We start from the raw sequence: 27,188 nt of genomic DNA, 5'->3' as shown, positions 1-27,188 counted from the left end.
GGGCGGTCAAAGCTCTTAAAAGAAGCCAGGTTTGCTGAAATGAGAGACAGAACTCTGTGGTTGGAGGGGATGTTACCGCCTGAACGAGCCCCATACATACCTGATCAGAGTTTATCAAGGAGAAAAAGGGCTGGGGTTGTCCCTAGCAACACTGGTGCAATGACTGCACAGGTGACTGCTGTTATGGAGAGTCCACCAGCATTTGAATCTGCAGTGGATTGGTGCAAGCGGCATTTAGCAGCACTGAACCAAGCTACAGAGGAAAGGAAGCCAACCCTCAGTGCAAGGGGAAAGCCGCTGGATGTCCATAACTGGAAGAGGGCTGTTGTTGCCCCTGGCAAAGCTGCTGCAGTTAAAACAGCTATTGTGAAAGATGTGAATGTGTCACAGCATGAGACGGGATCCAGCAGAGAGAAGCCCATGCTATATGCAAGGAGAGAGGCTGATCAAAGGCTGAGGATGAGAGTGGTTGCCCATAGCAACGCAGAGGAAGCCAGTCAGGCTGTCGCTGTACCATGGGCTATGTCTAATAAGGATCGTGGAAAGCAGCTTAAGGAGGAGCCAATTTTTCATGTTGGAGAGAGCCAGCAAAGTTCTGCTGGGAGAGTGCGGTCTCCCATGGCAACCGGAGTGAAATTTATGCCTGAAAGGAGCTGCAGTAGAGTTTTGGTTCAGCGTCCCCACAAAGAGGCCTGTGCATTCCGGCCAGCTGGGAATCACCAGGAGAGAATCGCTTTGGGAAAAAATCGTCCAGTACCATGCCTGGAATGTGGCCAGCTGGGGCATGGCATGTTTTCTTGCCCTAGGTTGTGGAATACGGCTGGAGATAATGTTGCTGAGAAAGTTTTGTCTGTAGGCTCAGATTCCGGTGAAAATATGTTTGCAGTCACCCCTAGCAACAAGAAGTTTCCTGTTGTGCCTGCAGGGGGTGCTAAACGGTGGGAGATGCCTGCTGTAGTTTCATCCCATGGCCACCAGGAGGAATTGGCCAGTAAAAGTGCAGTAGAGCACTGGTGCATAAGACGACGTACTCAAATGAAGATGGTGACCCCAACTACTGCGGTGGGTAAGACTGTCTTTAATGGAACTGCTGATTTCATGTATAAAAGAACTGGTTACGAGACTGTCCATGATGATGTGAGAGTGACCCCAGTTAGTGGGGCCACTGAATGTGCACTTGAGAATGACTTTTCCCTATATAGTGGGAATGCAAGGGTTAAAATCCAAATAGAACCTGTGTTGATGACTAAAAGTGTTGTGTTTAATGACTATCAGGCTCAAGTTGACCATGGGCTAGGACAGCCTACAAATGCGAAAAATGCTATAAGTGTTACTGTTAATGAAAAGTTTAATGCTGTTGGGAAAACTTTTGCTCTGAAAGAACCTGGGGTTATCAAAAATGGGCCGTTGCCTGTAGCAACTGGTGGTAAGACAGCACAGTTGTCCACAGGAATCTCCAGGGAACTTCATGTGTTGGAGTCAGAGGTTGCCCTGGACAACTGCAATGTCGCTCTGGTGGGACAGAATGGAACTGTACCGTGTAATGGTAATGTGTTAGTGCAAGCTGCTAGTACTAAAAATGTGCAGGTAAATGGTGGATTAACACAACCTGGGAAAAATGCAAAGGTGTGTGAGGCTTATGAAATGCAAGCTGAGCAAGGTGGTGAATATGGTGTATTGCAACCTGTGCTACCACAGTCTGACGTGATTTACAATGACTGGTGTAATAAGTCTGCAGCTGAGCCAGTCTGTTCTTATGTGTCTCCTTGGGCAGATGGATCGGTGCTGAGGAGTACCGCAGAAGGGAGCGCACATACAACAGATTGGGATAGTTGGAGCAAAAATCTTATCTCCCTGATAGATAAGGCTTTTATGCACAAAGATAAGGTGGACACGGTTTCTGCTGGGCCAGCAGGAGGGGCTACAGAACAGCTTGTACCTGAGGGCGCGGTGGCTGCTGCAGGGGTTAACCCTGGTGAGCAGGATGAACCAAATAAGGGCACAGCAGAGACATTGTCCGTGACCCACAAAACTGAGGTTGACATGGAGTGTCAACGTGACGTCACTGGTAATGTTCTGGAGCAGTTCACTGATGCTGAGCCTGAGAAGTTGGGTATGAGTCCAGCAATTGGCAGCGCTCTGGTGGAGCACCAGGCTGTGTTTACCTCCAGCCGGGAGGAGGTTCCGTTAACCATTGCAACTTTTCAAGTCTCAGCAAGTGAGTCTCTCTGCATCCCCAGTGTCATGAAAGACCCCAGGAAGGACTTAGGTCTGGAGTCAAGGGCCTGGTTATTAACCAAAGCATTAAAAGAGATGCTTGAACTTTGGGATGTACAGCCAATCTATACTAGTGTGTCTCCTCCACAGTCTGATGGGCTGGTACTGCGCAGTACCACTAGGTGGAGCACTGTATGGCAGGCTGTACAGAGCAAAGCAAAACAGGACAGGAATGGTTTATTCCTAAATTTGCTACTTTTGTTAAAAGTTGCTGCTACGTATGCTGCTAGATTAGGTCCAGAAGAAATATTTGAGACAGACGTTGGAGAAGTTGAAAATAAGCCTAAATTGCCTGTGGTTACACCTCCTAACAGCCAGATGGGAAGCATTTCTGCTGCTATGGTCCAGTATGGTGCTGGTCAGTTGGTGAAGGGCGTGTATACTGCACCAGTAGAAAAACCACATGAGGTGGAAGGGCCATGTGTGGACCTGAAAGCAGCAGAGATCCTGACTAGGGCTCAAACAAAGGTGGTTAAAGAGACTGGGATCCCCAGTCCAATGGTTGGTTTAGGTGACAAACCTAATAAGGTCCCCGGGACAGGGGAATGGACAAGGAGTGTGATAAAAATTGTATGTGGATCAGACGAGAGCTGGCCTGTTCCGGTGGATAAAAATACAGATGGCATCAGAACAGGTCAAGTGGTAGGACAGCTGCCTGCAGAGTGGGTGAACCCAGGGGAGGTGGCGTCCTGTGAGGTTCCTGTGGGTGATGGCGGCCCTCTGGTATGTATGCCCTCTGCAGACTCTGCCCTAGAAAATTTTGAAAAAAAAGGCATTGGTGACATGTGCAACATTGAGAGGTCTAATGTTGGTTTGAATATGTCTGTCAATGATGAACCAAATAATGTGTTAATGGTACATGATAATGTGGTGCCCAAAGGTACAGGTAAACCTGGTAATCAATTAGTGACTGCTGAGTCAGGTACCAGAAATAAGAGGTGGGTTTCCGTTCTAAACACTATAAAAATAGGCCCCCTACAGTCTCAGAACAGTACTGCTGAGAGAGTTTTGGGGAAACCTGGGAACCTGAAGCGTGGAGGCAGAAGGGTTGGTAGGAAGACCAACGGGAACCCATTAAGATTTCAGGAGAGGAAGTGCTTATGGAAATGCACTCGGAAGAAAAGTTGGGAAGGTTGCATCAAAGCTCATAGCAGAGTGACAGTAAGGCTTAGAGGGAGACACCAAAGGAGGCATTGGGTGGAGTTCCCCGTTAGGAGAAGCGAGGTTGGACAGGAGGGTACTTCTGTAAATGGTATCTGGCACAGAGGTGCCAAAAGTAACTTGGGTGTTCCGCCCTCTGGGTCGAAACAAAGGGGGGGGATATGTGGTAGTACGGAATCTCCAATCCTGGGACCGGGTTTTGGGAACAGCCAGCAGTCTGGCTGGATGATTGCACAGGTGGGTCTTGGGCTTAAAACAAAGACAACACCATGGTTCTGGGCTCCACCCTCCCGAGGAGTCCAGGCGAGTAAGGGAGAAGAAGTGTGCATGTCTGCACAGGTAGGTCTGTCAGAGCGGACAGAGGGTCCAAGCTTGTGGGCTGAAAAAGAAGCTAGTAAAGAGTGCTGAGGTACTGGGTGTACAGGAACTCTGTTAAAGAGCCAAGAGGGCTGCAGCAGAAGTCTGAGCAGCAGTGCTGCTAAAGAGAGCCAGGTGGCTTGGTATTTTTGGTTCTACGTACATTATTGCTGTGGAAAGCTGAAACCCCTGTGTGGGCAACTATTTTGTTATCGGACTTTTCTTTCTTTAATAAAAGTGGGCCTACAAGCCCTTAAAACTGCATATCTGGCGTGGACTCCGCTCACTGGTAAGCTCTACCTTTAAGCTAAAATAACCCCCAAATATTACAATATATATATATATATATATATATATATATCTATCCTTATGCAGGTACTTATAATGGATTCTAAGTAATGTGACTTGCATTTTGAGCCCCAGCTGTCATGTCCATTTTGTTTCTCCTGTGTGTCACCATGTCACCTCAGCATCCACAGGGACTGCATGGACTTTTATTTCCTGCTTGCATCAGCCTGTCAGTATCTTTACTATGCCGGGAGTGAGAAGAAGGCCCCGATGACTGCTGCATGAGGCACGATGAGCTAAAGCCGAGAGATTGTGCAGTTTATACAAAGAAAGGTTCAAAGTAGCAGCACAAAGGTTCCATCCTTCAACGTTAAATAAGATTCACTTTATTCTGGTCATTAAAATCAGCAACAGCTGAACTGAGCTGACACCTTGTTACTGCTTCTAGTGAACTGAATAAAGTAGATGTTAGTTAATATCTTAGAGGATGGTTCTGAGACTTTGAACTTTACTTAGAATTGGAAATGGACTATCTTCAGCTATTACACTAGGAGATACGTTTATTACAGACATCAGACAGGGAGAGCTCTGTAGATCTGTACAGCTTGATAGTCATTCAGATGTGGAACAATAACACCATCAGAGCTGGGAAGATCAGGGTTACAATATGTGCCAGGAAATGGGTTATCACTGTGAGGAGGTAACATCGATTCTGGAAGAAAGGTCTCTGATTCTATCTGATCTACAGTGGTGTGAAAAAGTGTTTGCCCCCTTCCTCATTTCCTGTTCCTTTGCATGTTTGTCACACTTAAGTGTTTCGGAACATCAAACCAATTTAAACAATAGTCAAGGACAACACAAGTAAACACAAAATGCAATTTGTAAATGAAGGTGTTTATTATTAAAGGTGAAAAAAAATCCAAACCATCATGGCCCTGTGTGAAAAAGTGATTGCCCCCTAAACCTAATAACTGGTTGGGCCACCCTTAGCAGCAACAACTGCAACCAAGCGTTTGCGATAACGTGCAATAAGGCTTTTACAGCGTCCTGGAGGAATTTTGGCCCACTCATCTTTGCAGAATTGTCCTAATTCAGTTACATTAGAGGGTTTTCGAGCATGAACGGCCTTTTTAAGGTCATACCACAACATCTCAATAGGATTCAGGTCAGGACTTTGGCTAGGCCACTCCAAAGTCTTAATTTTGTTTTTCTTCAGCCATTCGGTGGTGGACTTGCTGGTGTGTTTAGGATCATTGTCCTGCTGCAGAACCCAAGTTCGTTTCAGCTTGAGTACACGAACAGATGGTCGGACATTCTCCTTCAGGATCTCTTGGTAGACAGCAGAATTCATAGTTCCTTTTATCACGGCAAGTCTTCCAGGTCCTGAAGCAGCAAAACAGCCCCAGACCATCACACTACCACCACCATATTTTACTGTTGGTATAATGTTCTTTTTATGAAATGTTCCTTCTACGCCAGATATACTTGGACACACACCTTCCAAAGAGTTCCACTTTTGTCTCATCGGTCCACAGAATGTTGTCCCAAAAGTCTTGGGGATCATCAAGATGTGTTGTGGAGAAATTGAGACGAGCTTTGATGTTCTTTTTGCTCAGCAGTGGTTTTCTCCTTGGAACTCTGCCATGCAGGCCATTTTTGCCCAGTCTTTTCCTGATGGTGGAGGCATGAACGCTGACCTTAACTGAGGCAAGTGAGGCCTGCAGTTCCTTGGACGTTGTTGTGGGGTCTTTTGTGACCTCTTGGATGAGTCGTCGCTGCGCTCTTGGGGTAATTTTGGGCGGCCGGCCACACCTGGGAAGGTTTACCACTGTTCCATGTCTTCGCCATTTGTGGATAATGGCTCTCACTGTGGTTCGCTGGATTCCCAAAGCTTTGGAAATGGCTTTATAACCCTTTCCAGACTGATAGATCTCAATTACTTTCTTTCTCAATTGTTCCTGAATTTCTTTGGGTCTCGGCATGATGTGTAGCTTTTAAGGATCTTCTGGTGGACCTTACTGTGTCAAGCAGCTCCTATTTAAGTGATGCCTTGATTGTGAACAGGTGTGGCAATAATCAGGCCTGGGTGTGGCTATAGAAATTGAACTCAGGTGTGGACAACCACAGTTATAGTATATTTTAACAAGGGGGGCAATCACTTTTTCACACAGGGCCATGATGGTTTGGATTTTTTTTCACCTTTAATAATAAACACCTTCATTTACAAATTGCATTTTGTGTTTACTTGTGTTGTCCTTGACTATTGTTTAAATTGGTTTGATGTTCCGAAACACTTAAGTGTGACAAACATGCAAAGGAACAGGAAATGAGGAAGGGGGCAAACACTTTTTCACACCACTGTATCTATCTATCTATCTATCTTATCTATCTGATTCAGAATAATAATCCTTAAAGTATATGTATAGCTAATATAGCCCTCTTCGGGTGGGGGGGTTATGAGAAATGGCCCATCCCAAACAGGATATTGCGCTAAACTTGTAGTAAATTACAAAAACCAGAACCTTCACCAAGTGGATAAGTGAGTTTAATATTAAGGAACAATTGAGAAAGAAAGTAATTGAGATCTATCAGTCTGGAAAGGGTTATAAAGCCATTTCCAAAGCTTTGGGAATCCAGCGAACCACAGTGAGAGCCATTATCCACAAATGGCGAAGACATGGAACAGTGGTAAACCTTCCCAGGTGTGGCCGGCCGCCCAAAATTACCCCAAGAGCGCAGCGACGACTCATCCAAGAGGTCACAAAAGACCCCACAACAACGTCCAAGGAACTGCAGGCCTCACTTGCCTCAGTTAAGGTCAGCGTTCATGCCTCCACCATCAGGAAAAGACTGGGCAAAAATGGCCTGCATGGCAGAGTTCCAAGGAGAAAACCACTGCTGAGCAAAAAGAACATCAAAGCTCGTCTCAATTTCTCCACAACACATCTTGATGATCCCCAAGACTTTTGGGACAACATTCTGTGGACCGATGAGACAAAAGTGGAACTCTTTGGAAGGTGTGTGTCCAAGTATATCTGGCGTAGAAGGAACACTGCATTTCATAAAAAGAACATTATACCAACAGTAAAATATGGTGGTGGTAGTGTGATGGTCTGGGGCTGTTTTGCTGCTTCAGGACCTGGAAGACTTGCCGTGATAAAAGGAACTATGAATTCTGCTGTCTACCAAGAGATCCTGAAGGAGAATGTCCGACCATCTGTTCGTGTACTCAAGCTGAAACGAACTTGGGTTCTGCAGCAGGACAATGATCCTAAACACACCAGCAAGTCCACCACCGAATGGCTGAAGAAAAACAAAATTAAGACTTTGGAGTGGCCTAGCCAAAGTCCTGACCTGAATCCTATTGAGATGTTGTGGTATGACCTTAAAAAGGCCGTTCATGCTCGAAAACCCTCTAATGTAACTGAATTAGGACAATTCTGCAAAGATGAGTGGGCCAAAATTCCTCCAGGACGCTGTAAAAGCCTTATTGCACGTTATCGCAAACGCTTGGTTGCAGTTGTTGCTGCTAAGGGTGGCCCAACCAGTTATTAGGTTTAGGGGGCAATCACTTTTTCACACAGGGCCATGATGGTTTGGATTTTTTTTCACCTTTAATAATAAACACCTTCATTTACAAATTGCATTTTGTGTTTACTTGTGTTGTCCTTGACTATTGTTTAAATTGGTTTGATGTTCCGAAACACTTAAGTGTGACAAACATGCAAAGGAACAGGAAATGAGGAAGGGGGCAAACACTTTTTCACACCACTGTATCTATCTATCTATCTTATCTATCTGATTCAGAATAATAATCCTTAAAGTATATGTATAGCTAATATAGCCCTCTTCGGGTGGGGGGGTTATGAGAAATGGCCCATCCCAAACAGGATATTGCGCTAAACTTGTAGTAAATTACAAAAACCAGAACCTTCACCAAGTGGATAAGTGAGTTTAATATTAAGGTTGGCAGTGCCTTCAACCAGGACAGGGCCTCTTTCAACAGAGGGCATTTTCTTCCTGGTAAATAAAACCAGTACCGTATATACTCGAGTATAAGCCGAGATTTTCAGCCTCTTTTTTGAGGCTGAAAGTGCCCCCCTCGGCTTATACTCGAGTCATCGCCGTCTGCCTGCCCGATCAGCGTGTCGAGCAGACAGACGGCGGCCATTCTACTATTCAAAAGCCGCGCCTCCCTGTCTGTGATAGGCGGAACACTCAATTTCCCAGCAGTCAGTGGTCCGCCTATCACGGACATCCGCTCATCCTCATACTACGGACGAGGATAAGAGGATGTCCTTGATAGGCGGAACACAGACTGCTGGGAAATTGAGTGTTCCGCCTATCACAGACGGAGGCGCGGCTTTTGAACAGTGGAATGGCCGCCGAGGCGCCGACGCCGTCTGTCAGACGAGAAGAGCGGCGATCCTGGCATGGCAGAAGCACACAGGCTCGGGACGCAGGCTCGGGACGCAGGCTCGGGACACAGGTAGGCTGCACACACAGGGATGGACGGACACACAGGGATGGACGGACACACAGGGATGGACGGACACACAGGGATGGACAGGCATGTCTCACCCTCGGCTTATACACGAGTCAATAAGTTTCCCAGTTTTTTTGTGGTAAATTGGGGGCCTCGGCTTATATTCGGGTCGGCCTATACTCGAGTATATACGGTAATCATGTAAAAGTTATTGCCTTTTTAAAAGTTATGCCTGGGGACCCTTGAGGTGGTGTTACTTTACCTTCAGGTCCATGTCCCCCCAAGACACACAGACTCTGGGAACCCTGTATATGCCATATTAGAAATAGTGACTTAAAAAATATATCTTGGATTACTTAAAATGGGACAGTAATATTTATCCACAATATCTCCCAGGATATATGTAAAGACTATTCTTGGTTTGTTTGATTCTAAACTCAACATGTTAGTTCACATTGATCACATTGGCCTCTGTACAATGTAGGAGACGGGCTGACTCCTGCTGGAGCTCCTGCTATTGTGTGAAGGTGTCCTGTGTTATACTTATGATAATGTATAATCTACTGTGTGAAGCTCGGTGACAACAAGTCTGACCTGTAGTGAAATCCTTATTAATCACAACAATGTTCAGGAGGGCATGGAGTCACATTGGCTGCTTTAAGGGATTAGTTAATTAGCTCATGTTACTTAGGTTTCTGGTTACAGTTGTATTGTTAGAGTAATATGAGCAGAAGGGGGGGGGGGGCTCCTCTTCTACTGTATATAAGACTTGTATTTTGGTTCTAAATAAAAGAGTCCATGTTCAGCAACTAAACAAGTATCGTCTTGTTTTATGCTTGTGAGCTGTTGGAATATCTGATATCTATATTCAGACCAGGAGGAAGTGGTATATGATGAAAGCACTCAAGAGGAGTGTAGGGACGTTTTGTTACACAGGTGCAATCAGCAAAGGGCCCAACAAGAGTTGGTGGTAGTATGCACATATACCCAGGTATATATAAGTATTAATAGAGATACCTCCAGAAAAATATTACAGCAAAGTCCAGTTTCAGCCTTCGTCTTGGTGTTGGATACCTGAAGGCAAGTTCAGCGGGGAGATCCTCCAACCTTTGTCCTTCTAGCCTGGAATGCGGCTTTTCACTAACAGAACCAGTGATGTTGTACTGGAACTCAGAATCAGCCTATGTACTCTGCATCTTAGTAGGTTATAATCTGTCATGCAACTGGACCTCTTACTAGCAGAAGTAGCCTAAGAAATATTAGGAAAAAAATGTAAACTATTACCATAGGGACACTGCCTAATAATCACTGCTTCTTGTCTGGAAAAGCTACAGTTCTTCCATGGGAGCATATGGTCTCAGCCCCCCTCTCTCTCTCTCTTCATCTTTTGCTTCTGGGGTTTTAAAACCATCCTCCCAAAGACAGGAAGTGCTGATATATAATTATACATAGCTCCGTGATAGCTAGGCTAATCACAAATAAAGTGGAGGACAGCAGATCCCTACACTAAGACTTTTTTTTTTACATTTTGGATAGAGTAGGAAATGGTTAAATTCCCTGTTAGCACATTTTTACCTACCTTTAAGAAATAGTATGGGAAGTTCATGCGCTGTCTGTGCTCAGTAAAATATATAGAATCATTAAAAAATAGTCTACAATATCTACCATATATTCAACAATATCTGCTAGAATAAATAACAAAGTATAACAATAAGAGTTTATATAGTGCTGTGATTCTTCAATATCACAATGATTCCTTTATAGTGCCATCCATGCTGAAAAAGTTCTTTAAAAAGCGCAATCCAACGCAGAAATATATGGCAAAAGGTGCTGAAAGTGCTGTGCTCCCCTTCCTCCTGCGCTCTCACATGCTACATGCTACATGCTAGCATTTTACCTACCTTGTCCAGTTGGGGATATTTCCCTTCATTTCTGTTTCAGGGATGTAACATAAATTAAAATGAAATCTCCACAAAGTGAACAAGATCCCATTTTCTAGTTGAGGGTTGAGAACCACTGCTATATACCCATTGTCCATTGCAACAGGAAACCTTAATTGGATGCTCATGTTCACCCCGTGGTAGGAACAACCTGGGGTGACAAGACATTTTTACAGCAGCATTTTCTGGGCCACCTGATACAAGTTATGAAAAAGTATAGTCTTGCTCCACCCAGGTGTCCCTCATTCTCTCTATCGCCCCTCCCCATTTAGCAACCCTCCCTCCATACCCCTCATTTTCTAAGCTCACTACTTATCGATCCTTATCTACCTCTTGCTGTTTTTCTCTTCTAGTATTCTTCTCTTCCTATTTCTATTTTATTCATCTGCTGCAACATGCAGATACTCTTTTCTACCCTTATACAAATAGGCAGATAAGAGTTGCGGGTCTTCTACACCACCTCAATATAACCACTTTGGCCTCTAAAGTATATTGTGTTGCAAAAAACAAGCAACAACCTGTACTGAATCGCACAATGTATTTAAAGCGGAGGTCCGCCCACTGCTGAAAAATTTAAAAGCCAGCAGCTGCACATACTGCAGCTGCTGACTTTTAATAATCGGACACTTACCTGTCCTGGAGCCCAGCAATGTCGGCACCACAGCAGATGTTTCCATCAGCGATCGGGTGCATGCCGCCTCCATTGTGAGTAAGGGAACCTGGCAGTGTAGCTTTATGGCTTCACGCCGGGAACCCTACTGTACATGCGCGAGGCTCTGCTTCTCTTTCCTACTGGCCTGGCAGCCGGGGAAGGAGGAGGGAAGAGGAGGGAGCCCGAGCAGTGACGCAAATATCTGCGGCTAATGCCGCGTACACACGATCAAACAATCCGGTGGAAAAGTCTGGCGGACGGCGGCGACAGAAGACCAGGCCACCGCCAGTAAAAGAGCTGGAAGAAGGAGCGGAGGCCCGGCAAGAAGAACCGAAGAGGGGGACAAGACCCCCAAAGTTGGAAGAAGACCCCCGGGTGGCGGCGAAGAAGAAAGCCGGGCTCCTCCGCTAGTAAAAGAGCTAGCAGAAGATAGCGGAGGAGTCCGGCGAGAAGACCCCCCAAGACGGAAGAAGACCCCCGGAGCTGTGCAATAAACTATTTTTAACCCTTGTGTGTTGTGTTTTATTTACATTTTTTTCACAGGTGAATGGGTAGGGGTACATTGTACCCCATACTCATTCACATAGGATGGGGGGCCGGTATCCAGGGCCCCCCTTATTAAAGGGGGCTCCCGGATTCCGATAAGCCCCCTGCCCACAGACCCCGACAACCAACGGCCAGGGTTGTCGGGAAGAGGCCCTTGTCCTCATCAACATGGGGACAAGGTGCTTTGGGGTGGGGGGGGGGCGGTGCGACCCCCCTTCCCCAAAGCACCCCCCCATGTTGAGGGCACGCGGCCTGGTACGGCTCAGGGGGGGGGCCGCTCGCTCATCCCCACTCCCTTTTCTGACCGGCAGGGTTGCGTGCTCGGATAAGGGTCTGATATGGACCCGGGGGGGGACCCCCATGCCGTTTTTTCGGCGTAGAGCTTCCCCTTTAACTCCATACCAGGTGACGGGGCCAGCGACGTGTCAATCTTGCCATCGAAGGCGGCGACATTGACTTCCTTCGCTAGTCCCGGCTACCTGGAGCCGCGCTCAAAACGAACAGACTTTCCTCCGTGTGTGGGCAAGTCCGTTCATTTCAAAAGTATGGTGGATAGTCTGGCGGACTATGTCCGCCGGACCTAGTCCGCCGGAAAAGTCTTGTGTGTGGGCAGGTCCGCTTGTTCGGACAGTCCGGCAGACTTTACGGCGGTTTGTCCGCCAGACTAAGTCCGCCGGATAGTCTGATCGTGTGTACACGGCATAAGGCTCCCAGAAGTGGGGACAGGATACCTGTGGAAGACATTTATCCTGCCCCCCCCCAATATGGCACCGGAGGGGGGAAGGAGTACAATGAGCGGAAGTTCCACTTTTGGGTGGAACTCCACTTTAATATTATTAGAATATCTGCCATGTAATGTCTCAAAAGAAATATACCTAATGTGTGAACAGATTGAGATCTAGTATATCTAGTAGTATTTAGTCACACTCATTTGGACTTCTGTAATTTTGAAGATGTTTCATAGCTTGCCCAAGCTACTTCTTCAGTTCTAATGAGCATTGGGAAAATACTCCACTTTTTATATTCACACAGCTAACACCAACTCCTTAATTCAATCACTATGAAAGATCAATGTTATTGTCCAAGAACAGAATGGGAGGTGTGAAATTTTAACGTAGACAGCCTCTTTCATGCCTCCCGTGAACAAGTTGTCCTCTCTGTCCAAAATGTGGACCTGTCCTCAAAAGCCTGTCCCTTTTACTTAAGGTGTAGAAGGACTGCTGGCTTTTTACTTATAGACTTTGTCCTCCTATGTTGTGCCATTTATTTGTTGAAAGCTGATTTTGTCTCCACAATCCACAGTTCTTTGCATTCCTCACTACACTACACTTTTTTTTTCTCATAATCTTTGTACATTATATCTACTTTGAAAAAACATATAAATAAAAAAAAAAGGTTTCATGTAAATAATGCTTGAAAATATTCCTGAAATGCAGATCTAGGTGTCTGATGACAGCTACGGATGAATCCCTTTTCCAGACTAAATGGCACAAATGTATAAAAGTGAGTGCAGTCTTCTCTCATACTGGGTAGTGAAGTTAATATTTTCCTACAGGGACATAAAACACAAATCTGAATTAAACATTTGACATTCATATCTAGTCTGCTGTGAATTAATGACACCAAAAAAATCAAATTCCATCCAGTCTGAATTTCTGCATCTGCCTTTCTGTAATTTACGGGTAATAGATCTGTGGCCTTATTACCAAATAACGCTGCAGTCTGCTGTGCTCACTGAACGCACTTTCTGGATTTATGGCTTCCAACTACATTCCACATTTCTCCTGAAGTGTGTATAATTTGCTTTACAATTTAGATGAATTGTAGCAATAATATTTATCTAAATACAACAGTGCACATTCAGGCGCACAGCAGGTGCACATAATTGAAATGTTCCTCCAATGAATATATAAACGAGGGCAATAAAATACAACAGTGTTCTAGAGGGCGCATTCTGGAGATGACATCATTGCTCTGTGGAAGTTTCTGAGCCTTTTCATTGTTATATGCTACTAAAGAAAACCTAGGCACTAATTTCAAATAGGCCACAAATGTGTTTAATGGGTCCGTGTACCTCTTTCAGGCATACAGTTCTGAAAGAATGTTAAAAACCAGATCCTGTGTGTGTCCACTTCTCCTCAACATGTCATAAGTAAATCTACCCAAGATTAGCAGAAACGTCCCTGATATGTGTATGTGTAGGGTATCCTGTTAAGTGTATATTGGGAGCTTATGTCTAAGCCCCCGTACACACGGTCGGAGATTCTGACAACCAAATCCGTCTGAGTTATTCCGACAGATTAATTCCGGAAGAGGTCCGGAAGTGATGTTGCATACACGCGGTCGGATATAGTTGTCGGAAAATCCGATTGTACATAACGTGATGATGTTATTTCATTACAACGGGACTACGTTCAGGCTAGTAGCCAATAGCTTTGGTCTAGGAATTTGATCTGAGCATGCGTAACACTTTGTCCGTCGGAGTAGGCTACACATGATGGGAGTATGTCCGATCAGAGCATTTTGTCGGAAAATTTTACCGGCAAGTTGGAAAAGTTGGTCTGTCGGATATTCAGACGGAAACAGTCTGATGCACACAGTCTGTGACCACACGCAGTCGGAATATCCGACAAAACGGTCCGATAGGAAACATTCCGTCGGAATCTCCGACCGTGTGTACAAGGGCTAAGATCATTAAACTCTAAATTATGTATTATTTACCATATTTACAATAATGTGACTGTTATTTTAAGCTCTCAGTGGTTAGCTTTCCTGAAAATCATGGCAATGTCTTATATAACAGACACTTTCCCTGGTATCTATCTATCTAGCTATCTATCTATCTAGTTATCTATCTAGTAAATGAAAAGAGAAGTTATCTAACATGTAACTCTTGTGAGAAAAAAAAATGTATATTTTATAGCTCAACTCCATCCAAGACTTGTATTTTGTGTTGTAAAGACCAAGGAAGGGAAGACCCTTTGTGAGGCTTTTGTTGCTATCTGTCAATAAGATTAAAGCCGATGACTCTGAGTGCTCTTGCAAAGAAAATTCTTTATTGGCTACATGTATAAAAGCATGATACAAAAGATGCTAACGCGTTTCAGCTTTTGCAGCCTTCAATAGGTTTATTGCAGCATTGCAATAAAGAATTTTCTTCGCAAGAGCACTTCGAGTTGCCGGCTTTAATCTTATTGATATCTAGTACCTTGGGAGTTGAACTCCCCAGCCAGAGCACTGGACGCCAGCTCCTGGATATAAAACAGCTGTTGAGCTTGGGTGAAACTTCTGTATTTGTTTTGTTGCTATCTGTGCCTTTTTTGGAGAGATCCCTCCCTCTATAATGGGGACACAGACAAAAACACAACATTTATATAGTTGTCTGTGACCTCCTGTTATGGTGACAATGGCATCCTCAGCCTTTTTTTCAGGCATCATGGGGATAGTATGTGAGGCAAACTGGGATCATAAACAGGAATATATATATATATATATATATATATATATATATATAGTTGTGCTCATTAGTTTACATACCCTGGCAGAGGTTATGATTTGTTGGGCATTTTTCAGCGAATATGAATGATAACACAAAAACATTTATTTCACTCATGGTTAGTGTTTGGCTGAAGCCATTTATTATCAATCAACTGTGATTACCCTTTTTAAATCATAGTGGCAACAGAAAATACCAAAATTACCCTTATCAAAAGTTTACATATCCTGGTGATTTTGGCCTAACATGCACACAAGTTGCCTTTTGGCACAAAGTTATTTGGAGTGATGAGACCAAAATGTAGCTTTTTGGCCCCAACCATACATGCTATATTTGGAGAGGAGTCAACAAGGCATATGATGAAAGGTACGGAGGTGGATAGCTGATGTTTTGGGGATGTGTGAGCTACAAAGGCACAGGAAATTTGGTCAAAATTGTTGGCAAGATGAATGCAGTATGTTATCAAAAAAATACTGGAGAAACATTTGCATTCATGAGCCAGGAAGCTGCGCATGAGATGTACTTGTACATTCCAACATGACAATGATCTAAAACACAAGGCCAAGTCAAACTGTCATTGGCTACAAGTGAAGGTTCTGGAGTGGCCATCTCAGTCTCCTGACCTTTATTTTTTTTTTTAAAAGGAAACTTTATTGAGTATATAACATACATAGGATAACAATAACACATGTGGGGTGCAACATGCACCAAATATATGGATAAAACAGCTGTTAACAATAGCATGGGCTGAGAAAACAGTCCTTTGTCTACAAGTTTAACAGTACATTAACAAGAGTGGTGCGGTGAGTTCAGGGAGGGGGGGGGAAGAGAGGACCAGCTTGCGCAAGGTTGTTCAGAGGCGGGGAACAGGAAACCATCATCCTGGGGCGGGGACCCCTCCTTCATCTACAGGGGTCAACAGGGCTCGCCGGGCCGGCCCTGAATAATTTTAGGAGGCATATTAGCCACAGGTTACACTAGGCAGTACATGTATCCGGATCCCCCACCCACTTATCCCATATCTTGGCAAACTTGCCCGGGCAGCCTCTGTGCTTATACAGCAATTTCTTATAGGGGAGAGTGGCGTTAACAGCCGCCTTCCATTGCTGGGCAGTGGGGGATGTTGAGCTCAACCAGGTGCGGGCTATCTGCAGTCTGGCAAGATATAGAGTCTCCTGCAGGAAGGTAGTCAGAATCCTTGTCTCCTCAGGTACAAGGAGAATCCCCAGCAAACACTGGCGGGGACAGAGCGTCAGCGGGGAGCCCATTTGGTCGTGGAGGAAGTCAACAACCTGTTTCCAGTAAGCCTGCAGCTCAGGACAGGACCAAAGGAGATGGTAGAACGTGGCCTGGGGATCACCGCATTTAGGGCATGTCGGATCGTAGCCAGTCCTAAATTTGGACAGTCGCCTAGGGGTTAAATATGCACTGTGCAGCATGTAAAGGTGTGTAAGTCTGTCTGAGAGTTTAGGGGAAACCAACTTAGGAGTGTCCAATGCATTTTCCCAGTCCGCGTCCTCGATAACCCCCACGTCTGCCTCCCATCTAGCCTTAAGTCGGTATGCACGGACGGTTGCCCCCGGCGTGAGTAAGTTGTTGTAGAAGAAAGAATAATTTTCTTAGGGTCGTCTCCTAGTACCGCTGTTGCTATCAGGAGTGTCTCAAGTCTGGGGATAGGGAACCCGAGTTGGGAGCTAAGGGCATGACGGAGCTGAAGGTACCTAAAGAACATTCGGTTAGGGAGGTTGAAGTAATCTTTGAGGGCTTGGAAGGGTCTGATATTGCCATTGGTAATGACCTGGGACAGAAAGATAACGCCCCCGGCCAGCCATAGAGAGCAGCCGGGGATTGTAGATAGTTCGGGGAGCAAGGGATTATCCCAAAGGGGGGTGTGGGAGTGAAACCTGGGGGCCCCAGTAATGGACGTAGCCTGCTGCCAAACCAAGCAATGATGGGACAGCATGTCTCTCCCCGGGGCGGGTGATCCCTGGGGGCCGCGCATAATGAGACAGAGCGGGTGCATAACCGGAGCCGCGTGAGGGGAGCACACTAAAGTGGTGTAGCGATCTCTGTCAATCTGATTAAAGTAGTAGAAATGTGACAGTTGGGAGGCCAGGTAATAATAGTACAGGTCTGGTAGGGCAGTGCCGCCCAGGTGGGAAGGACATTTCAGAGCACTCCATGAGAGCTTGTGCCGAGACGAGCCCCAAATAAATGTATTTAAGAGGGCCTCCAAGGATTTAAAGGTTCTGAGTGGGATTCGCAGGGGAGCGTGCCAGAATGTGTAGAGCAGCTTGGGGAGAAGGATAATTTTGACCAAATTTACACGGCCCATCACCCCAAGGGGGAGACGGGACCAAGTCTGGGTTTTATGTTTGAGCAGGGCGAACAAGGGTTCTATGTTTAAGATAGTGTAGTCAGTTAGTGAGCGTGAACATTGCACTCCCAGATATTTAATCAGACTTGCCCTGACCAAGAGCAGTGCCGCCTGATCAGCGGACGGGGCTCCCATATCTAGGGGGAGGATCTGGGACTTGGGCCAATTGATCCGTAGTCCAGAGTATTCCCCAAACTGCTCTATCAGTCGTAGGGCCACCTGCAAAGAGGAACCCGAGTCTTCAAGATACAACAACATATCGTCTGCGTATAGGCTGAGGGTTTCCGTCAGAGGGCCGAGCGCAGGCCCTTAATGTGCGGGTGATCACGAATGGCAATGGCCAACGGTTCAACCGCCAGGGCATACAAAAGGGGGGACAGTGGGCATCCCTGGCGAGTACCCCGAGACAGAGGGAAGGAATCCGAGATCCTGCCATTGACCTGGATCCAGGCAGTGGGAGCGCTATACAAAAGCTGAAGCCATTTGATGAAGTTAGGACCAAAGCCAAAATTGGTCAGGCATTCCCATAAATAACTCCATTCAACGGAGTTAAATGCCTTTGCGGCGTCGAGACTCACCACTACCCGGGAGCCAGTGTTATCATGGGTAGCCTGCTGATTCATAAAGAGCCTGCGGAGATTAAAGGCGGTGTTCTTGTTAGGCATGAACCCCGTTTGGTCAGGGTGTATCAGGCGGAGGATAACTTTATTGAGTCGCAAGGCCAAAATTTTAGCTAGGATTTTTACATCCAGTTGCAGGAGAGAAATTGGGCGGTATGACTCCGGGTAGCAGGAATCCTTATCAGGCTTGGGTATAAGGACAATAAGGGCTTCACCCATGGAGGCAGGGAGGGTCATCGTGTCGAACATATGAGTGTATAAGGTGTGCAGTTCTGGGACTAGCGTGTCTTGGAAATGAGTATAGAATTCCAGGGGCAGCCCGTCCGAGCCAGGCGCTTTGGAGGATGGGAGGGAGGCAAGTGCCTGGGCAATGCAGTCGGGGGAGATGGGGGCCTCCAGGAGGGATCTCTGTTCTGGGTTGATAGAGGGGAACCTAATGGCGTGGAGAAATTGGGATAGATCAGTGTGCGAGTGTCGCGTTGTGGAGGTGTATAGGGTGGAATAGAACGTTCTAAACTCCTGTAAAATTAGGTCGGGGTCAGAGATCACGTCGCCAGTGTCGCTATGGAGCTGTACCACTACCGGGGGGCTGTGGTCCAGCCGGGCCATATAGGCTAACAGTTTGCCCGCTCGCTCGCCGTGCTCAAACACTCGCTGTCTACTGAAAAATAGTCCCTGCTTCGCTTTCTCATAGTGAAGGAGATCGGTCAATCGGGACTGGAGGCGAAGCTGGGTGGCGTATTCCAGGGAAGGATCTGTCACAAATAGTTGCTCAAGGGACTGCAGGAGCTCCTCAGCCTGTGTCAATGCCTGTTTAGAATTAGCCTTATACCTGTTGATACGGGTGGACAAGAGCAGCCTAGCATGAAGCTTAAATGTCTCCCAGAGTGACCCAGGGGATGCCGATCCCGAGTTTGAGCGGAGAAAGAAAACCATTTCCCTCTGTATTTCCTCTGATCCCGGAATAACCATAAGCCAGAAGGGGTTCAGCCTCCATATACGGGGGGGGTACAGTCACAGGCAGTCGCAACGTCAACCAGTATGGGGAGTGGTCCGACAGCACCCTGGCGTCAAATCCAACGTCCAATAATTCGGGTAGCAGGGAAGGGGAGAGCAGGGCCATGTCTATACGGGACATGGCACGACGAGAGGGGGTGAAGCAAGAGAAGGCCTTTGTGGTTGGATGTTTATGTCTCCAGGAGTCTGTCATGGCTAGTTCAGCTGCAAACCTACCAAACCTAGTGGTATGAGGGGGGGGGGGGGGGGACATACGATCAATTGTGCCAAGTCTGTCAAGGCCGGGGTTGAGGGTCATGTTGAAGTCCCCTATCCAGATTACCGGTACTGTGGGGAATTTGGTCATGAAAGTGAGGCCCTCTTGCAGGGCCTGAAACTGAAAGGGCGGTGGTATGTAAAATGCCATGATAAGCAGCATCAGACCACTCACGGTGGCATGCAAAAACAGAAATCTACCATGTGGGTCTGAGCGCAAGTCATGTAGCTGGAACTGCACAGTTTTAGCAATTAAAATGGCTACTCCTCGGGAATGGGATGTGTAAGGGGCACTGTACATCCAGCCGACCCAGGGTTTTCTGAGCGCCCTTTGGGATTGGCCTGTGAGGTGAGTCTCGACGAGGATCGAGATGTCTACTCTCAGGCGTTTAAGGTGGGTAAGGACAGCTGGTCTCTTGGGTTTGGTTCCAAGGCCCCTGACATTTCAGGTTGCAAATTTAAGCACAGCCATGGAACATGCAGGTATGTGTCAATAGCCCTGGATCCTCCTGGGCTATTATCCACGTAAACAAGAACACATCTTCAGTAAAACTACAGCTGTAAATAACACAGTACATAACGTAAATAACCTTTAAAACAGTTGTAACAGTGACTACACTGGACCAGCGGGGCAGAACAGTAAAACGGTCACTCACCGCAGCCGCGGTAGTGACTGCTGGCCAGGGAAACATAGCATTTGTGGGCGCAATTATAACAAACTGCAGAGCAAACAGTGTAACGGGTTGCAGGGAGTATATTTTCCAGAGCAAGAGTCAGCTGGTCGTCTGAGAGACCAAAAGGAAACATATCATGGGGGGCAGTCAGGGGGAGAGGGGAAGACCATGATGTGCAAAGGGGTAGACCGGAGGGGGTGGCGGTTGAGTACAAAAATAAAAATAAGGGGTCAAAGCAACACAGGGGTACCTCCGTATGCGCCAGCAGGAATGGATAGGGAAGGGGGGGGGGGGGGGAGAAAGTAAAAGTGGAGTGGAACAAGGGCAAAGGCATCGCATCCTGATGCAGGTCCCCCCGCATGATCCGCGCCATCTTCACACAGGTGTTCGCCATAGATAAGGCGAAGGAGAAAGCGCCCACCGGCCACCACCCGATCAGCTATGCAGAGGGAACGGACAGATTAGGGGGTAGCAAGAACTGTATATCCGGGGCACAGAGGGAGTTTGGTGATGGGCACCACATAGGTCAGCAGCATAGTGTTCTCCCGGGCAGGGGGTGACAACAGCAATGGTGTTGGCGTTTCATAGGATCGGTGAAAGAAAAAAAAAGGGGGGATACAACAGGGGAGTCATGTGGGAGCATGGGTCACTCACATGGGTCACTCACAGCGGTTTAGACACTAATGGCTGTGTGTTGAGTTATTTGGAGGGGACAGCAATTTTACACTGGTATACAAGCTGTACACTCACTACTAACATTGTAGCAAGGTGTCATTTCTTCAGTGTTGTTACATGAAAAGATAGAATAAAATATATACAAAAATGTGAGAGGTGTACTCATTTTTGTGAGATACTGTAAATTCTGAATAATAATAATAATAATGTCATTAATATATGCCTGGTTTGCCGTGGTCTGACTTGGAGACTTTCATATTTGAAAGAAAACTCCTCAAAGCAGAGTTTTCTTTTGTAAGTTGTACCCATTCACAATGTGTAAGGACCTTGGTGTGTTGAAAGGTTGCTTAGGCTTTTAGAATTGAGTTGGGATGTGTCTATTCTCCTCATACACTAGAAACGTGTACACCAGGCACTACTTCAAGATAGAGGGATGACATCACTGCTCCCTCTAGCACCAGTCAAAAGCATATATTTTGTGGCAGCAGCCATTGATGAAGGGGCAAATTTTTTTTACTTCTTTCTCATTTGAATTGGAAAACAAGACATTCAGTACATGTTTAGGGTCAAAACTATCCCCCTTCATCAGGGCTACAAAAGATGAAAAGATATTATTTTTGCCCCAAAATGCATTGGTGTATTTTGCTTTCCTTTTAGTTACTTATGGAATAAAATAAATACTTTTGGACTCTAATGCCGCGTACACACGTAGCCGTCTATCCGGCGGACTTTCCGAACGAGCTACTTGCCCACACACGGCACTTTTTCAGCAGACTAATACGGCGTACTAAGTCTGCCGGACTATCCGCCGTACTTTTGAAATGAACGGACTCGCCCCCACACACGCGGAGAAAAGTCCGCTCATTTTGAGCGTGTCTCCAGGTAGCCGGGGCCAGCGACGCCTCCTTCGCTGGCCCCGGCTACCTGGAGACACGCCTGGTATGGACTTAAGGGGGTCCCCCAGGTCCATATCAGACCCTTATCCGAGCACGCTACCCGGCCGGCCAGGAGACGGAAGACCCCCGGAGCTGTGCAATAAACTATTTTAACCCTTTTACATTTTTTTCACAGGTGAATGGGTAGGGGTACATTGTACCCCATACTCATTCACATAGGGTGGGGGGCCGGTATCCGGGGCCCCCTTATTAAAGGGGGCTCCCGAAATCCGATAAGCCCCCCGCCCGCAGACCACGACAACCAACGGCCAGGGTTGTCGGGAAGAGGCCCTTGTCCTCATCAACATGGGGACAAGGTGCTTTGGGGTGGGGGGGCCGCGCGGCCCCCCCTTCCCCAAGGCACCCCCCATGTTGAGGGCACGTGGCCTGGTACGGCTCAGGAGGGGGGGTGCTCGCTCGTCCCCACCCCCTTTCCTGGCCGGCCGGGTAGCGTGCTCGGATAAGAGTCTGATATGGACCTGAAGGGTTCCTCTTTAAGTCCATACCAGGTGACGGGGCCAGTGACGCCTCCTTCGCTGGCCCCGGCTACCTGGAGACACGCTCCGGGTGGGAAAAGTCCATTAATTTCAAAAGTACGGCGAGTCCGGCAGACAGATTGGAGTGCAAAAATACTTTCTTAGTCCGCCGGACTTTTCAGTAAAAAAAAAGTCCGGTGGAGCCCACACACGGGGGATTGTTTGATCGTGTGTACGAGGCATAAGAAACATTTGTTTGGCACTCCTTCTGGCTCAAATATACATACAGTACATTACTTAAAGTGGAGTTCCACCCAAAAGTGGAACCTCCGCCTAACTGACTCCTTCCCCCCCTCCGGTGCCACATTTGGCACCTTTCAGGGGGGAACGGGTACCTGTTTTTGACAGATAATGTCCCCATTTCCAGGAGATGGGGCAGCCGTGCCGTCCCTTGAAAGTTCGGCCCCCCATTCTCATTTCTCCACCACCAGACCAATTAGAAAGCACAGTGCACTTTGCGCATGCACAGTAGGGAACCCTTACTATGAAAGGCGGCAACCGTGGGAACCCTGGACAGGTAAATATCCTAATATTAAAAGTCTGCAGCTACAGTATTTGTAGCTGTTGACTTTTAAGTTTTCCATTGGGGGCCCAGAACTCTTCTTTAATGTGGGTTAACTTTGCCTTTGGGGAGGGGTCCCTGTATTGTAGAGAGCTGCCAAACCTAAGCAGCTAGGCTGAGCTAATGACTTCTCTTTCTATAAGTCGGAGATCCATGTCCAGCGCCTCACCTCTCACCTCTCAATTGAATGGGAGAAGGGGTGGCAGGGGAATACCATTAAAATGAGAATAAAGCCCTTTTTTTACAGGATTGGACCGATCGGGTTTGTCTGTCTGTTTTTCAGGCGGACCCAATCGGACCACCCATTGTCCTCTAAGGGGAGGCAGATGTCAGTGGATATTTGTCCGCTGACATCCAATCCAACAAAATCCGCTGAAAACAGACATATGGCAATACGTTCACCATCTGTCCAGTGGGGGATCTCCCCATAGAGGACAGCGGATCTATGATAGGTCTGTCCCTGCACATTGAGCGGAGTTGGACCTGTCATCCATCATCCACCTGCTCAACAGGGATCAGCGGATCAAGAGAGATACACTTTTACAAGACAAAAGGCAGAAAAAACATACAGTTAGTATACCAGTGTTCTCAACCAACCCCCTATAGTTTGAAATTTGGCAAAATCAAGAAGATTGTTGAGAGATATATACATATTTCATATGAGGACAATACATATGCCAATATTCTATCTAAAGGGATCAAAGTGGTATCCAGACAGGCCCCATCATTGGGTAATGCTTTATCACCTAGTGATTTTTGTTCCAGTATTCCCAATAAGACATGTCTTGATTTTGTGAGTAACTACAGATGTGGAGCTAATGTAGAAAAAATTTAAAATATGGACACTTACCTGTCCAGATTGCCCGAAATCTCGGCACCCAAAGCCGGTCTATCCCTCGGCTGTTGGGTGCTGCTGCTGCCACCCTCGGTGAGGGAATCAGGAAGTGAAGACTTGCAGCTTCATTCCCTGGTTCCCTACTGCGCTCTGCGCGACTCGCGCTGCACTATCCCACTGGTCCCTGCTGTGTTCTGAGACCTGTGTGTCAACCAGAATGCAACGGGGGGCGGGAAGTGGCGTAGTTACCCGTGGGTGGTTCGGGTATCTATGCCCGTAAGTGTGAGCAAAATACCTGTATTAGACAGGTATTTGCTACCCCCCCCGAAAGGTGCCAAATGTGACCCCGAGGGGGGGGACCGGAAAAGCAATTTTTTTTTAAATTGCAACACTAGACATGATTTATTTAATTACATGTAAAGAATGTTGCATTCAATATGTTGGCCACACCACTAGAAGATTGAGAAATCGATTGAATGACCACGTTCGCTATACGGAAAAGGAACATGCCACTAATATCGCCAGACATTTTAATGAGATCCACAATGGCAATACTTCCTTGATACAAATACAGGGTATTGAAAGAATCACTACACCGAGATAAGAAGGTGACAGTTTTAGGATATTATGTAAACGTGAAGTTTACTGGATTTTTAGTCTGCAAACTAGAATCCCGCAGGGCTTAAACTTTGAATGGGATTTAACCCATTATTATGATTGACTGTTGTACACAATAGACTGGGTGCAGGTGTCGGTTAATGATGTTTACAGTTTAAAATTTATCATTTACAATTCATAATTTACTAATTCACCTCTTTTGCTTTGGTATAAACTTTGTGGTGGTAAATATGTACACATTTTCAGGTATTCATACCTATATTTGTATTTTTTGGGTATACTGATATCCACTTTATAGATCCTCCACAGTTTCGTGTATGCTAAAAAATTTTTAGTTTTTGCTTTGTTCGTGTACTGTTTTTTTTCTTTTTGTTTTATTATTTTTCTTGCATCGCTCATATTACATTAAATGTTGTTTAAATATGATTGTGCATGATGGGAAACCTGGAACTTGAAACAGGAAATGCGAGTGTGTAATTGGATACACCTGACTTAAACTTCTGAAATTTATTTGCATATCTAATCGATACAACACTGCATTTCCATATGGTATTGACAAAGCACAATTCCGCGTCAAACGCATCTTCCTTTGTTCCCCTGGCCGTGTGGATTGTCTTATATGTTTTAGACATAATAAAGCCTTTTTGCATCGTATGGGAGTGTTGCTATTCCTCTAATTTTCCTCAGCAGTAGTCTGCTTGCAGTGTCAGGCCGTGCACCCCATGGTTGCGGCATGCTTTGAAGATTATGGTCAGCACATCACCTGTGAGCAGCAGTTTGTTTTTTGCCTCCATCAACACAGTCATTGCCTCCCATGGCTCTATTGTGTTCTGCCTGTGGGGCGGGGTGGGGGTATCCTTACCAGCTGGAAGAACACAACGATCACTTCTAGCTGCTGGCAGTAATAGAATGTAAATAATACGTCTCGCTGGTTGTACCCAAGTCGATTCATGGATCAATCAGCCTGCCCAGACATGGATTGAATCTCAGACAGTCCCTACTGCACCATCTGAATTTTCGATTCATATATGGCTGGCTTAAGGTAGTCATGGAGTGGGCTTTGAACAAACTCTGTCATTTTGCCCTGTATGAACAATATAATATGGTCTCTTTAAATATCAGTAATTTAACAATGATAGCACTGACACTGTACAATGTCTAGACTGTTTATGAGGATTTTACATAAAGTGCTATAGGCACTTCATAGAGTGTTTGTCATTCTTATTATTTTGTATATTTTGCTGACGTTTGTTATTGACATCCCAGAAGGCTCTATTTTTCAGTCCTGCACCTAAAGCCATTAACACATAGAACTTGCAAAAAATCTCTTCCCCAAAGCAGCTGAGCGTCTGACTCTTCTCAAAGTGGATGAGCAAGGATTCTGACAATTGTTCATCCTAGAATTTAAAACTCTGATTGCTTGAATAATTTTCTCATCTTCATGCAGAATTTTTTTTGTTGACTAAAATATTACTAATCTAATTTCCTATTAAAAAACTCATTTCCAACATTGCAGAGCTGAAAGGTGCTCCCATGCATTTAGTCCTCAATTTACATACAACAAATCCTGTAATCCAGCAGAGGCTTCACACAACAGTGACTGCAGGCAATTATACAGGAGGAAGAATATTTTCTTCTATCTCATTTTTATTTTACCGTGTATTGAGATTTAGTTTTCTTGTAAAGGGGAATTATTCTATAGGAGAGAAAATGGTTTGACACACTGTTTTAATACACGCTACAGATCATGCTTCACTTCAGGCCCTTTGCAAGGTCACCAATCAGTTTTTATAACAAGAGAACAAAATATTGTATGCCCGCTGAGAATGTAAAGCAGCCCCAGCATTGCTCTGATCTGTGCACCACCTGTGATGGCTGGCCAGTGCATGTAACACTCAATAATTAATTGCCAAGTCATCTCTTTCAGATTTTTCGAGTTGGATTATTTTTTTTGCTATATAAAGTCGAGAGATCGTTGTTCGTGAGCTGTGTCCTGGTGATCTCTGTGTTGGGCTGAAAAGCTGCAGCTAGTTTGGCAGTTAAAGCAGAATGAAACTATATCTGAGCACGAGCTGAACATACTATTTCATTGATTTTTAATATTCAAAGCAAACCCACCCATCCATCCATGTCTCCATGCTTTATTTTGTTGAAAAGTCACTTTGGACCACCCCTCTTGCAATTCTGGCAGTGGCCATCTTGAGTAGGGCAGATGATTTATGTAGCATTTACCTGGAATGCATCTCCCCCTAGCTCAGGCATGCAGGTGTTTCATCAGATTAGGCAACACGTCAGAATTCGTAATGGAAGTGACATTCCGTTGCCGCCATCTTGCTATACCCCCCACTCATCCACAGTAAGGATACAGTGAGAAGGCGGCAAACGAACGTCTTGTTACACCCACCGGAGTCATGCATTTCACACTTATTTTTACCACCAAACGGAACTTATATAGTAAGATACAGTATTTAAAAATTTGTCTGACTGTTTAGATGTTGAATTTTAAAAGCAGCGGCAAGCCTGCTGATCTCACAGGTTTACTAATCTGACTGAACACCACGGCTTTGAAAATCAACATAAAAACAGTCAGACAGATTTTAAAATACTGAATTTCCCTATATAGGCTGAGTTTACTGGTAAAAACAAGTGTGAAATGCAAGACTCTCGATTGCAGCACGATTTATCACACGACAATCGTGACAGACCTGCGCCGCAATTTGAAGTGACATTCAAATAAATGGAATCTCAAATGCGAGTCCCGCCATTTGCCATTCACACACGTTCAGGGCATATCTGCTCACGATTCAAAAACGCTGAAGTTTGAATGCAGCCTCAGTGTGCTAGTTCCAGATGTTTAATGCCTTGTGGACAAACATGTAGT

Source organism: Lithobates pipiens, unplaced genomic scaffold, assembly GCF_037356315.1.
Source record: "Lithobates pipiens isolate NorthernLeopardFrog02 unplaced genomic scaffold, aLitPip1_a1.2 Scaffold_19, whole genome shotgun sequence".
In the NCBI taxonomy this organism is placed as follows: Eukaryota; Metazoa; Chordata; class Amphibia; order Anura; family Ranidae; genus Lithobates; species Lithobates pipiens.
This window is presented reverse-complemented; position numbering follows the sequence as displayed.